Source organism: Triticum urartu, chromosome 3 (genome assembly GCF_003073215.2).
Source record: "Triticum urartu cultivar G1812 chromosome 3, Tu2.1, whole genome shotgun sequence".
NCBI classification, from domain to species: Eukaryota; Viridiplantae; Streptophyta; class Magnoliopsida; order Poales; family Poaceae; genus Triticum; species Triticum urartu.
This window is the reverse complement of record NC_053024.1, coordinates 450,528,768-450,544,022: the sequence shown is the minus strand read 5'-3', so window position 1 is coordinate 450,544,022 and position 15,255 is coordinate 450,528,768. Positions and strand designations below refer to the sequence as shown.

Below are 15,255 nucleotides of genomic sequence, written 5' to 3'. Positions count from 1 at the left end.
AGAAGTCCTCCATCTCCCCCACTATATATAGGAGGGCCAAGGGGGGGGGCGCCGGCCCTAGGAGATCTAATCTCCTAGGGGGGTGCGGCCAAGGGGAGGAATCCCTCCTCCCCAAGGCACCTAGGAGGTGCCTTCCCCTCCTAGGACTCTTCCTCCTTGAAACCATAGGCGCATGGGCCTCTTGGGGCTGGTGCCCTTGGCCCATGTAGGCCAAGGCACACCCCCTACAGCCCATGTGCCCCCGGGACAGGTGGCCCCACCCGTGGACCCCCGGGACCCTTCCGGTGGTCCCGGTACAATACCGGATGACCCCGAAACTTGTCCCGATGGCCGAAATAGGACTTCCCCATATATATAAATCTTTACCTCCCAGACCATTCCGGAACTCCTCGTGACGTCCGGGATCTCATCCGGACTCCGAAAAACATTTCGGGTTACTGCATATACATATCCCTACAACCCTAGCGTCACCGAACCTTAAGTGTGTAGACCCTACGGTTCGGGAGACATGTAGACATGACGAGATCGCTCTCGGTCAATAACCAACAGCGGGATCTGGATACCCATGTTGGCTCCCACATGCTCCTCGATGATCTCATCGGATGAACCACGATGTCGAGGATTCAAGCAACCCCGTATACAAATTCCCTTGTCAATCGGTACGTTACTTGCCCGAGATTCGATCGTCGGTATCCCAATACCTCGTTCAATCTCGTTACCGGCAAGTCACTTTACTCGTACCGTAATGCATGATCCCGTGACCAGACACTTGGTCACTTTGAGCTCATTGATGATGCATTATCCGAGTGGGCCCAGTGATACCTCTCCGTCATACGGAGTGACAAATCCCAGTCTTGATCCGTGTCAACCCAACAGACACTTTCGGAGATACCCGTAGTATACCTTTATAGTCACCCAGTTACGTTGTGACGTTTGGTACACCCAAAGCACTCCTACGGTATCCGGGAGTTACACGATCTCATGGTCTAAGGAAAAGATACTTTGACATTGGAAAACTCTACCAAACGAACTATACGATCTTATGCTATGTTTAGGATTGGGTCTTATCCATCACATCATTCTCCTAATGATGTGATCTCGTTATCAATGAAATCCAATGTCCATAGTCAGGAAACCATGACTATCTGTTGATCAACGAGCTAGTCAACTAGAGGCTTACTAGGGACATGTTGGTGTCTATTATTCACACATGTATTACGATTTTCGGATAACACAATTATAGCATGAATAAAGAAAATTATCATGAATAAGGAAATATAATAATAATGCTTTTATTATTGCCTCTAGGGCATATTTCCAACAGTCTCCCACTTGCACTAGAGTCAATAATCTAGTTACATTGTGATGAATCGAACACCCATGGTTCTTGGTGTGATCATGTTGCTCTAGGAAGAGGTTTAGTCAACGAGATCTGCGACATCAGGTCCGTTATGTACTTTACAAATATCTATGTCTCCATCTTGAACATTTTCACGAATGGAGTTGAAGCGACGCTTGATGTGCCTTGTCTTCTTGTGAAACCTGGGCTCCTTGGCAAGTGCAATAGCTCCAGTGTTGTCACAGAAGAGTTTGATTGGCCCCGACGCATTGGGTATGACTCCTAGGTCGGTGATGAACTCCTTCACCCAAATTGCTTCATGCGCTGCCTCCGAGGCTGCCATGTACTCCGCTTCACATGTAGATCCCGCCACGACGCTCAGCTTGCAACTGCACCAGCTTACTGCCCCACCATTCAAAATATACATGTATCCGGTTTGTGACTTAGAGTCATCCAGATCTGTGTCGAAGCTAGCGTCGACGTAACCTTTTACGATGAGCTCTTCGTCACCTCCATAAACGAGAAACATTTCCTTAGTCCTTTTCAGGTACTTCAGGATATTCTTGACCACTGTCCAGTGTTCCTTGCCGGGATTACTTTGGTACCTTCCTACCAAACTTACGGCAAGGTTTACATCAGGTCTGGTACACAGCATGGCATACATAATAGAACCTATGGCTGAGGCATAGGGGATGACACTCATCTCTTCTATATCTTCTGCCGTGGTCGGACATTGAGCAGAGCTCAATTTCACACCTTGTAACACAGGTAAGAACCCCTTCTTAGATTGATCCATATTGAACTTCTTCAATATCTTATCAAGGTATGTGCTTTGTGAAAGACCTATGAGGCGTCTCGATCTATCTCTATAGATTTTGATGCCTAATATATAAGCAGCTTCTCCAAGGTCCTTCATTGAAAAACTCTTATTCAAGTAGGCCTTAATGCTGTCCAAGAGTTCTGTATCATTTGCCATCAAAAGTATGTCATCTACATATAATATGAGAAATGCTACAGAGCTCCCACTCACTTTCTTGTAAACACAGGCTTCTCCATAAGTCTGCGTAAACCCAAACGCTTTGATCATCTCATCAAAGCGAATGTTCCAACTCCGAGATGCTTGCACCAGCCCATAAATCGAGCGTTGGAGCTTGCACACCTTATCAGCATTCTTAGGATCGACAAAACCTTCCGGCTGCATCATATACAATTCTTCCTTAAGGAAACCATTAAGGAATGCCGTTTTGACGTTCATTTGCTATATTTCATAATCATAGAATGCGGCAATTGCTAACATGATTCGGACGGACTTCAGCTTCGCTACCGGTGAGAAAGTCTCAACGTAGTCAACCCCTTGAACTTGTCGATAACCCTTAGCGACAAGGCGAACTTTATAGATGGTCACATTACCATCCGCGTCTGTCTTCTTCTTAAAGATCCATTTATTTTCTATGGCTCGCCGCTCAACGGGCAAGTCAGTCAAAGTCCATACTTTGTTTTCATACATGGATCCTATCTCGGATTTCATGGCTTCTAGCCATTTGTCAGAATCCGGGCCCGCCATCGCTTCTTCATAGTTCGAAGGTTCACCGTTGTCTAACAACATGATTTCCAAGACAGGGTTGCCGTACCACTCCGGTGCGGAACGTGTCCTTGTGGACCTTCGAATTTCAGTAGGAGCTTGATCAGAAGTATCTTGATTATCATCATTAACTTCCTCTCTAGTCGGTGCAGGCACCTCAGGAACATTTTCTTGAGTTGCGCCATTTTCCGGTTCAAGAGGTAATACTTCATCAAGTTCTACTTTCCTCCCACTTACTTCTTTCGAGAGAAACTCTTTCTCTAGAAAGGACCCATTCTTGGCAACAAAGATCTTGCCTTCGGATCTGAGGTAGAAGGTATACCCAATAGTTTCTTTAGGGTATCCTATGAAGATGCATTTTTCCGATTTGGGTTCGAGCTTTTCAGGTTGAAGTTTCTTGACATAAGCATCGCATCCCCAAACTTTTAGAAACGACAGCTTAGGTTTCTTCCCAAACCATAATTCAAACGGTGTCGTCTCAACGGATTTCGACGGAGCCCTATTTAAAGTGAATGCGGCAGTCTCTAAAGCATACCCCCAAAAAGATAGCGGTAAATCGGCAAGAGACATCATAGATCGCACCATATCTAATAGAGTGCGATTACGACGTTCGGACACACCATTACGCTGAGGTGTTCCAGGCGGCGTGAGTTGTGAAACTATTCCACATTTTCTTAAGTGTGTGCCAAACTCGTGACTCAAGTATTCTCCTCCACGATCTGATCGCAGGAACTTGATTTTCCTGTCACGTTGATTCTCAACCTCACTCTGAAATTCCTTGAACTTTTCAAAGGTCTCAGACTTGTGTTTCATTAAGTAGACATACCCATATCTACTCAAGTCATCAGTGAGGGTGAGAACATAATGATAGCCACCGCGAGCCTCAACACTCATTGGACCGCATACATCAGTATGTATAATTTCCAATAAGTTGGTTGCTCGCTCCATTGTTCCTGAGAACGGAGTCTTGGTCATTTTACCCATGAGGCATGGTTCGCACGTGTCAAATGATTCGTAATCAAGAGACTCTAAAAGTCCATCAGCATGGAGCTTCTTCATGCGTTTGACACCTATGTGACCAAGGCAGCAGTGCCACAAGTATGTGGGACTATCATTATCAAGCTTACATCTTTTGGTACTCACACTATGAACATGTGTAGCATTACGCTCGAGATTCATTAAGAATAAACCATTTACCATCGGAGCATGACCATAAAACATATCTCTCATATAAATAGAACAACCATTATTCTCGGATTTAAATGAGTAGCCATCTCGTATTAAACGAGATCCTGATACAATGTTCATGCTCAAACTTGGCACTAAATAACAATTATTGAGGTTCAAAACTAATCCCGTGGGTAAATGAAGAGGCAGCGTGCCGACGACGATCACATCGACCTTGGAACCATTCCCGACGCGCATCGTCACCTCGTCCTTCGCCAGTCTCCGCTTATTCCGCAGCTCCTGCTTTGAGTTACAAATGTGAGCAACTGCACCGGTATCAAATACGCAGGAGGTACTACGAGTACTGGTAAGGTACACATCAATTACATGTATATCACATATACCTTTCGTTTTGCCGGCCTTCTTGTCCGCTAAGTATTTGGGGCAGTTCCGCTTCCAGTGACCACTTTCCTTGCAATAAAAGCACTCAGTCTCGGGCTTGGGTCCATTCTTTGGCTTCTTCCCGGCAGCTTGCTTGCCGGGCGCGGCAACTCCCTTGCCGTCCTTCTTGAAGTTCTTCTTACCCTTGCCCTTTTTGAACTTAGTGGTTTTATTCACCATCAACACTTGACGTTCCTTTTTGACTTCTACCTCTGCTGATTTCAGCATTGCAAATACTTCAGGAATGGTCTTTTCCATCCCCTGCATATTGAAGTTCATCACAAAGCTCTTGTAGCTCGGTGGAAGCGACTGAAGGATTCTGTCAATGACCGCGTCATCTGGGAGATTAACTCCCAGCTGAGTCAAGCGGTTATGTAACCCAGACATTGTGAGTATGTGCTCACTGACAGAACTATTTTCCTCCATCTTACAGCTGAAGAATTTGTCGGAGACTTCATATCTCTCGACCCGGGCATGAGCTTGGAAAACCATTTTCAGCTCTTCGAACATCTCATATGCTCCGTGTCTCTCAAAACGCTTTTGGAGCCCCGGCTCTAAGCTGTAAAGCATGCCGCACTGAACGAGGGAGTAGTCATCGGTACATGCCTGCCAAGCGTTCATAACGTCTTGTTCTGTAGGGAGAATAGGTGCGTCACCTAGCGGTGCTTGTAGGACATAATCTTTTGGCGGCTATGAGGATGATCCTCAGGTTCCGGACCCAGTCCGTGTAGTTGCTGCCATCATCTTTCAGCTTGGTTTTCTCTAGGAACGCGTTGAAGTTGAGGACTACGTTGGCCATTTGATCTACAAGACATATTGTAAAAAATTTAGACTAAGTTCATGATAATTAAGTTCATCTAATCAAATTATTCAATGAACTCCCACTTAGATAGACATCCCTCCTGTCATCTAAGTATAACATGATCCGAGTTAACTAGGCCGTGTCGATCATCACGTGAGACGGACTAGTCAACGTCGGTGAACATCTTCATGTTGATCGTATCTTCTATACGACTCATGCTCGACCTTTCGGTCTTCTGTGTTCCGAGGCCATGTCTGTACATGCTAGGCTCGTCAAGTCAACCTAAGTGTTTTGCACTGTGTAAATCTGTCTTACACCCGTTGTATGTGAATGTAGAATCTATCACACCCGATCATCACGTGGTGCTTCGAAACAACGAACTGTCGCAACGGTGCACAGTTAGGGGGAACACTTTCTTGAAATTATTATGAGGGATCATCTTATTTACTACCGTCATTCTAAGCAAACAAGATGCAAAAACATGATAAACATCACATGCAATCCAAAATAATAATAGTGACATGATATGGCCAATATCACATAGCTCCTTTGATCTCCATCTTGAGGGCTCCATGATCATCTTGTCACCGGCATGACACCATGATCTCCATCATCGTGTCTCCATGAAGTTGCTCGCCAACTATTACTTCTACTACTATGGCTAACGCGTTTAGCCAATAAAGTAAAGTAATTTACATGGCGTTTCTCAATGACACGCAGGTCATACAAAAATAAAGACAACTCCTATGGCTCCTGCCGATTGTCATACTCATCGAACATGCAAGTCGTGATTCCTATTACAATAGCATGAACATCTCATACATCACATATAGATCATTCATCATTCATCACAACTTTGGCCATATCATATCACAAAGCACTCCTGCAAAAACAAGTTAGACAGTCCTCTAATTGTTGTTGCAAGTTTTACGTGGCTGAAGTAGGGTTCTAGCAAGAACGTTTTCTTACCTACGTGAAAGCCACAACAGTGATTGTCAACTTTTTATTTACCCTTCATAAGGACCCTTTTCATCGAATCCGCTCCAACTAAAGTAGGAGAAGACAGACACCCGCCAGCCACCTTATGCAACTTGTGCATATTAGTCGGTGGAACCGGTCTCACGTAAGCGTACGTGTAAGGTTGGTCCGGGCCGCTTCATCCCACAATACCGTTGAAGCAAGATAAGACTAGTAGCGGCAAGAAAGTTGACAACATCAACGCCCACAACAAATTATGTTCTACTCGTGCAAGAGAACTACGCATAGACCTAGCTCATGATGCCACTGTTGGCGGAACGTTGCAGAAAACAAAATTTTTCCTACGGTTTCACCAAGATCCATCTAGGAGTTCATCTAGCAACGAGTGATCGGATTGCATCTACATACCTTTGTAGATTACGGCGGAAGCGTTCAAAGAACGGGGATGAGGAAGGCGTACTCGACGTGATCCAAATCACCGGAGATCCTAGCGCCGAACGGAGGCACCTCCGCGTTCAACACACCGTACGGTCAGCGTAACGTCTCCTCCTTCTTGATCCAGCAAGGGGGAAGGAAGAGGTTGAGGAAGATGGCTCCAGCAGCAGCACGACGGCGTGGTGTGATGGAGCTGCAGTACTCCGGTAGGGCTTCGCAAGCACTATGGAGGAGGAGGATGTGTTGGAGAGAGAGGGAGGCACCAAAGGCAAAGGTCAGAAGTCTCCATCTCCCCCACTATATATAGGATGGCCAAGGGGGGGGGGCGCCGGCCCTAGGAGATGCAATCTTCTAGGAGGCTCCGGCCAAGGGAGGAATCCCTCCTCCCCAAGGCACCTAGGAGGTGCCTTCCCCCTTTAGGACTCTTCCTTTCTTGATCTCCTGGCACATGGGCCTCTTGGGGCTGGTGCCCTTGGCACATATAGGCCAAGGCGCACACCCCTACAGCCCATGTGGCCCCCCGGGGAAGGTGGCCCCACCCGGTGGACCCCCGGGACCCTTCCGGTGGTCCCGGTACAATACCGGTGACCCCGAAACTTGTCCCGACGGCCGAAATAGCACTTCCTATATATAATTCTTTACCTCCGGACCATTCCGGAACTCCTCGTGACGTCCGGGATCTCATCCGGGACTCTGAACAACATTCGGGTTACTGCATATACATATCCCTACAACCCTAGCGTCACCGAACCTTAAGTGTGTAGAGCCTACGGGTTCGGGAGACATGTAGACATGACCAAGATTGCTCTCCAGTCAATAACCAACAGCGGGATCTGGATACCCATGTTGGATCCCACATGCTCCTCGATGATCTCATCGGATGAACCACGATGTCGAGGATTCAAGCAACCCCGTATACAATTCCCTTTGTCAATCGGTATGCTACTTCAAGATCCATCTAGGAGTTCATCTAGCAACGAGTTATCGGATTGCATCTACATACCTTTGTAGATCACGCGCGGAAGCGTTCAAAGAACGGGGATGAGGAAGGCGTACTCGACGTGATCCAAATCACCGGAGATCCTAGCGCCGAACGGACGGCACCTCCGCGTTCAACACACGTACGGTCAGCGTAACGTCTCCTCCTTCTTGATCCAGCAAGGGGGAAGGAGAGGTTGAGGAAGATGGCTCCAGCAGCAGCACGACGGCGTGGTGTTGATGGAGCTGCAGTACTCCGGCAGGGCTTCGCCAAGCACTATGGAGGAGGAGGATGTGTTGGAGAGGGAGAGGGAGGCACCAAAGATCAAGGTAAGAAGTCCTCCATCTCCCCACTATATATAGGAGGGCCAAGGGGGGGGGGCGCCGGCCCTAGGAGATCTAATCTCCTAGGGGGTGCGGCCAAGGGGAGGAATCCCTCCTCCCCAAGGCACCTAGGAGGTGCCTTCCCCCTTTGGGACTCTTCCCTTCCTTGAACCCTAGGCGCATGGGCCTCTTGGGACTGGTGCCCTTGGCCCATATAGGCCAAGGCTCACCCCCTACAGCCCATGTGGCCCCCCGGGGCAGGTGGCCCCACCCGGTGGACCCCCGGGACCCTTCCGGTGGTCCCGGTACAATACCGGTGACCCAGAAACTTGTCCCGATGCCTGAAATAGCACTTCCTATATATAATTCTTTACCTCCGGACCATTCCGGAACTCCTCGTGACGTCCGAGATCTCATCCGGGACTCCGAACAACATTCGGGTTACTGCATATACATATCCCTACAACCCTAGCGTCACCGAACCTTAAGTGTGTAGACCCTACGGGGTCGGGAGACATGTAAACATGACCGAGACGACTCTCTGGTCAATAACCAACAGCGGGATCTGGATACCCATGTTGGCTCCCACATGCTCCTCGATGATCTCATCGGATGAACCACGATGTCGAGGATTCAAGCAACCCCGCATACAATTCCCTTTGTCTATCGGTACGATACTTGCCCGAGATTCGATCGTCGGGATCCCAATACCTCGTTCAATCTCGTTACCGGCAAGTCACTTTACTCGTACCGTAATGCATGATCCCGTGACCAGACACTTGGTCACTTTGAGCTCATTATGATCATGCATTACCGAGTGGGCCCAGTGATACCTCTCCGTCATACGGAGTGACAAATCCCAGTCTTGATCCGTGTCAACCCAACAGACACTTTCGGAGATACCCGTAGTATACCTTTATAGTCACCCAGTTACGTTGTGACGTTTGGTACACCCAAAGCACTCCTACGGTATCCGGGAGTTACACGATTTCATGGTCTAAGGAAAAGATACTTGACATTGGAAAACTCTAGCAAACGAACTATACGATCTTGTGCTATGTTTAGGATTGGGTCTTGTCGATCACATCATTCTCCTAATGATGTGATCTCGTTATCAATGACATCCAATGTCCATAGTCAGGAAATATAATAGGGACATGTTGGTGTCTATTATATAACTAGAGGCTTACTAGGGACATGTTGGTGTCTATTATTCACACATGTATTACGATTTCCGGATAACACAATTATAGCATGAATAAAAGACAATTATCATGAACAAGGAAATATAATAATAATGCTTTTATTATTGCCTCTAGGGCATATTTCCAACACTCCGCCCTTCACCCCACGCAAACGGGGTCCCTCCCGATTGCCCACACATGATAAGGGTGTCGTCTTTGCCGGGTCTCGTAGCTCTGGACGATCGACATCGTCGTCGACTCGTGTGGGATGAGAAGTGGTGTTGGTGGGTGGAGACGCAAACACCTTCTTCAACACCGCCTTGATGGTACTCCATCCATGCTAAGGTTCATCCTTTCTTCGATTGGGCCAACTTGTCGTTGGTGACTCGTGTTACTCGTCCGACAAGCTTGGCCATTTCTGGAGGTTTTCTCGTGAGCTCCGCCTATGGCCCATTCCAGCGCGTAATAGATGATGTCTCAGTTCCGGCGGAAGATCAATGTCCTACATATGCCCAAAAAAAACACAAAGCAAAGGATAGAAAATAAATTTTAGTTAAGCAACTTAAAGGTTTTCCGTATATTCTCAATTGAGTGGAGTTTTCTGTTGTAAGTGTTATAAGAAAATTCTAGATTGTCTATTTGGTAATTGACTGGTTTATAATTTGGTATTCGTTAACGTTCCTCCACTATACAAACAATGACACATGACACTATCAAGTTGACTGATTTTCAGTTCTTTGTTAATCAAAAGTTTACACCATACAAACAATGACATATGTCAATTATAAAATAAAAATATATTTTTCGACGAATTTCAAAACTCAGCTACACCCTTGTTTGCTATGATTTGTTGTTTTCGGAGCTTCGTGAAGGGCCAGGTGTAATGGTGTTACTTGCTTACAGCATAAACATTTCACACAAAGAAAATCCAATTTGCCTTGTTAACACCTTTAACAGGAAACTATTCAATCAAAAGTGAGTTTATATTTACACATTATTAAACCTGGTTCTCTTAACACAAAATTACATGTAAGTATGTATTATTGCTTTGCTACTTTAAAATATGAAAAATATACATTGAAGTAACTAGCAACAAACAGAAGAGACAAAAGAGGCAAAAAGAGAAAATAAGAGAAAATAAACAAAACAAAGTTCAATTCAACTACAAGCAAAACCCATGACCACGGCTGTACTGTTACCAAAATAAACAAATAATGGATTGTATACAAAACCGCTTGAGCCAAAGTAACAAATACTCCCTCAGTTCACAAATATAACATGTTCAACTTACTTTTTTAAATCAAATGTATATAGACATGTTTTAGTGTGTTTGTTCACTTATTTCAGTCCACGCGTATTCCATAGAGACACGTAGGGAGTTTATCCTAAAAGAAAATTATAAATGAATAAATGAAAGCCGACATACAAATAAAGAGAATAATTGGACCGCAGAAGGCGTGATTTGAATTATTCAAATCATTCAAAATATAAAAACTATATAGAAGAATAAAGAATTACCTGAAATTGAAAAGAAGATAATTTATACGAAAAGTATAGCAATTCTGAAATCGTAGGCAGACCATGGACCCAAAATTAAAGATGAAATTCTGGGGCTTTCGATCGATCACCTGCGACAATGCGTTATGATGCGATCGGTCGGTGATGGTCGAGTCCGGCGGTTGCCTTCTTTCTCTCAGCCGCCAGCAAGACGTCCAAAAAGTCATCCTCCCTGCGCTGTCGTCCCACTTCTTTGTCAAGGTGCTCGGCGATATCCGGGACAGGAACTTGTGCCACGCCTTCCATCTGGTCGTCCAGCCTCTTCTCGAACCCCGTCGCCCAACCTCACCACCTTCGCCGCCGCGTCGGGAAGCCACGGTCCTGCCGCCTTGGAGCCCCGACATGAGCGCCGCAGAGTTGCCATCAGCTGCTTCAATCCTCTCGGGCCGGTGGCGCCCCCGTCGGCGCCGGTGGCCGCGCGGGTGACCACCGCGTTGCCGTAGCCGTACAGGAGCCCCCTCAGCTCCACGGCCTCCCCGGCCTCCGCGGCGCGGCGGACTCCCGCGACGAGGGCGAACGAGTCGGCGCGGCGCTGGGAGAGGAGGTGGACGACGGCCATCTTCTTGCTGCGGCGCCAGGCGTCGCCGTAGGGCGCGAAGGAGACGTTGATCGAGCCGTAGGAGAGCTTGTGCACCGGCGCGCTGAGCACGCGTGACGCGAATGCGAGGTCGTGGTTCTTGTACAGGTCCGCCGCCGCGGCCGCCGTGGACACCACCAGCGTCCGCCTGCGCCCGAGCTGCAGGAGCAGGAGGCCGCCGTCGCTGCCGTACCGAGCGTGCAGGTCGCGCAGGGAGCGGTGCGCGAGGCGGCCCAGGAGGTGGAGGTGGCCGAACAGCGGGATCGCCGGGGGCGATGGCGGGAGCTTACTGTTCTTGCCTCGAGCTTTCTCTGGACTCGCGCAGCAGGAAGGACGCACGAGCCACGCGACCGGCCGCGACGATCACGGCGTACGGAGACATCACTTGCTTGCCTGCTCGACAACTGTGCCTGGATACTACTTGAAAATCCTTGCTCAATGGGGTACTATACCGTGGTAGCTGTTGTGACATTTTATTCGATTATTAGGTGCAGCGTGTGGCGTTGTGACTTTATTTTCCCCGCGAGAAAAGGCGACGTGAACTTGTGAGTCGAGGGGCAGCGACGCAGTGTCATTGTTTCTTCGGTCATGTGTCAACTTGGTATCGTCCATGTGAATCGTGATCTGCCAAAAAAGCCGCCGGGTGCCGGCTAAGCTCGTGCTACAGTATGGTCTAACTATGAGCGAAAACTTTTGAAAGTCCTTAAAAAAAGCTCCAATCAGATCTCTCCTTTTTTCCCCGGATATTGATGATTTTCGTTGGACCAGTTCATACCTGGCCAAACGGGCCGGCCCGCCATAAACGTGTCTGGCACGGCACGGCCTGCATCGGCATGAATAATAACCGGGCCGTTTCATGCCGGCCCATGGGCTGGAGCTAGCAGCCCAGGCACGGCACATAGGCTACGTGGGCCGGCATGCCCGCGTTGTGGCATGCTGTCCCGTCTGGCTTTTTTTTTGTTCGTAATACCTCTGAAAACAGCAAAAAAGGGTAAAAATATATAAAAAATTGTAAAATTTGGTAAACTATTATGTGGGTTAAATCTAGAGCTTTATTACCACCTATATCATTAAAAACTTCCATCTCAAAGAAGTAAAAGAATACAAGACATGCTCTAGAATTACAAAAAGATAAAAAAATACAAAGACTACACTATAACACTACTAATACTCGGATCCATGCACTAATAAAATACGCATGCACTACAAAAATATTGAAAATATTAGAGTATTAGGTATTTATATAGGACATATATATTTATATATTTCAAAAAAAATAAACGGGTCGTGCCGTGCCAACCCGCGTGCCCAGCCTCCAGGCCTAGGCACGGCCCATGGCGTGCCGCGTGCCGGGCCTGGACTGTTTAGCCCAGGCCGTGCTGTGCCTGAGTCGTGCCGTGGCCGCGTGCTACGCGGCCCAATTAGCACGACCTGTTTGGCCAACTATAGACCCGTTATATCCGGCGAATTGCGGCAAGAAATTGGGTAAATCCGGTGGCGATAGCTTCATTTCAGGTCCCCCTATATCAAACAATTATCATAGGACAGGGAGAATGTCATATGCGAACGATTTGGTGGCAGTTTTAGTTGTTAGGACATGGTGAGGGGTGTCATTTTCTTCAGGTGACATGGCAGTTTCTTTCGGAGAAAGGATTTTTGTTCAAAAATGTTGCCGTTTGATCTTTCATCATAACTAAAACTGCATTTACTTTTCCGCCTTTAAAGTTTCGCAAAACTTTGGGAGCCTAGGTTGTACTTGTTTTGTTTTCTATGAGGAATGGAGTCTGGGAGTTTGCCTCGTTTCATCTAAAAAAAAGTTAGAAGAGTTTGCTCCCCTAATGGCCAATTGTTATTCTATTCCATGGATAATGCATATTCCACTCGAGCCTTTAAAGATAACATCCACATGTATTTATGCAATTTCAAACATTTTTGGAGTGCACGGGGTGATAACAATTTTTGAGAAATATACAAATTGAGAATTCATTTTTCACAAGAAATGCAAGCACCCCCTCTTTCTTTACTCACCAAGGAAAAATACCCCCTCCGCATCAAATTTATATTGGCGTTGCTTAGTACTCCCTCCCGTCTTGAAAAGCTTTTCTTACAAATATAAGAAAGCTTTCTGGGACGGAAGTTAAGTACAACGTTGTACTAAAGCAATGTCAATTAATATGGATCGGTAGAGAGTATCATCTTCATCTAAAAGGAACAATATCATCTCCGCTACCATAGCAATATCTTACAAACAATGATATCATAACATTCTTCTTTCGTGCTCAAGAGGCCACAAACCACTAACCCATTGAAGTGCATGACCGGTGCTTCCAGATGAAAAATGTATTTTCAACACTTAGAGAAAATGTCTTCATTGCATGGACATGTTACAGTAAAGACATAATATAACCCCTAAAAAAATAAAGACATAATAGAAAATTGTATTTTTGCATTGCAATTTCTTTGCTTTGTGTATGCGTCATGGTGGTTTATACTTCATTATTTTTAATGTCATGGTGGTTTATACTTCATTATTTTTAATGTTAAAGGACGGTCTTTAATCTATGTCATTTTGTGGTTGGGTGTTATGTTTGTGTTGTTATTATGGTTTTCTTTATGTACCAATAGAAAAAGTTATGCCCGACACAATTGGGTACCCACCGTATCACAAGGTGCAACACAATTCCGCAACCTTCAAGTCCAATAACACCGAAAAACACAAGTGAAAGGATCGATATGGTTGACTAGAGGGGGGGTGAATAGGCAACTAACAATTTTTAACTTTTCTTTACCAAATTAAACTTTGCATCAAAGTAGGTTGTCTAGATGTGCAACTAGGTGAGCAACCTATATGATGCAATAACAACAAACAAACAAGCAAGCAAGAGAAGTAACACTAAAGAGCTTGCACAAGTAAAGGTAAGAATAACCAAGAGTGGATCCGGTGAAGACGAGGATGTGTTACGAAGTTCCTTCTTTTGAGGGGAAGTACGTCTCCGTTAGAGCGGTGTGGAGGCACAATGCTCCCCAAGAAGCCACTAGGGCCACCGTATTCTCCTCACGCCCTCACACAATGCGAGATGCCGTGATTCCACTATTGGTGCCCTTGAAGGCGGCGACCGGACCTTTACAAACAAGGTTGGGGCAATCTCCACAACTTAATCGGAGGCTCCCAACAATACCACGAAGCTTCACCACAATGGACTATGGCTCCGTGGTGACCTCAACCGTCTAGGGTGCTCAAACACCCAAGAGTAACAAGATCCGCTAGGGATAGGTGGGGGAATCGAAAATCTCTTGGTGGAAGTGTAGATCGGGGCCTTCTCAACCACTCCCGAGCAAATCAACAAGTTTGATTGGCTAGAGAGATAGATCGGGCGAAAATGGAGCTTGGAGCATTAATGGAGCTTGAGGGGGAAGAGGTAGGTCAACGGGGAAGAAGGGGACCCCCTTTTATAGTGGGGGCAACAATCCAACCGTTGCCCCACTAAACAGCCCCGCAGAGGGCGGTAGTACCGCTTGGGGGGCGGTACTACCGCTGAGCCAGCGGTACTGCCGCTCCAGCTAGCGGTACTGCCGCGCAGAGGAGAAGCAGGGACCTGGACCCAGAGCGGTACTACCGCGGTGGTAAGGGCGGTACTACCGCTGCGAAACGGTACTACCGCCTCTACTGCCGCAACTAGTGCCGCAAAACCCGACACGAGAAAAAGAGCCCTCGAGTCGAGGCGGTAGGAGCCAGACAGGCCAGCGGTAGTACAGCTGCGGAGTCACCGGCGGTACTACCGCTGCGGAGCGGTACTGCCGCTTGTGACCCCTCAGCGGTACTACCGCTGGGACCCAGACAAGAGAGAGAAGATCTCTCCATCGAAGCTGAGGTCGAGGCGGTAGGCCAGC

At 47.0% G+C, this 15,255-nt stretch overlaps 1 pseudogene; it reads right to left on the bottom strand.

Annotated features, from left to right (window-relative positions):
- Positions 1 to 10,871: 10,871 nt before the first annotated feature.
- Positions 10,872 to 11,746, bottom strand: LOC125546860 (annotated as a pseudogene).
- Between the last annotated feature and the right edge of the window lie 3,509 nt (positions 11,747 to 15,255).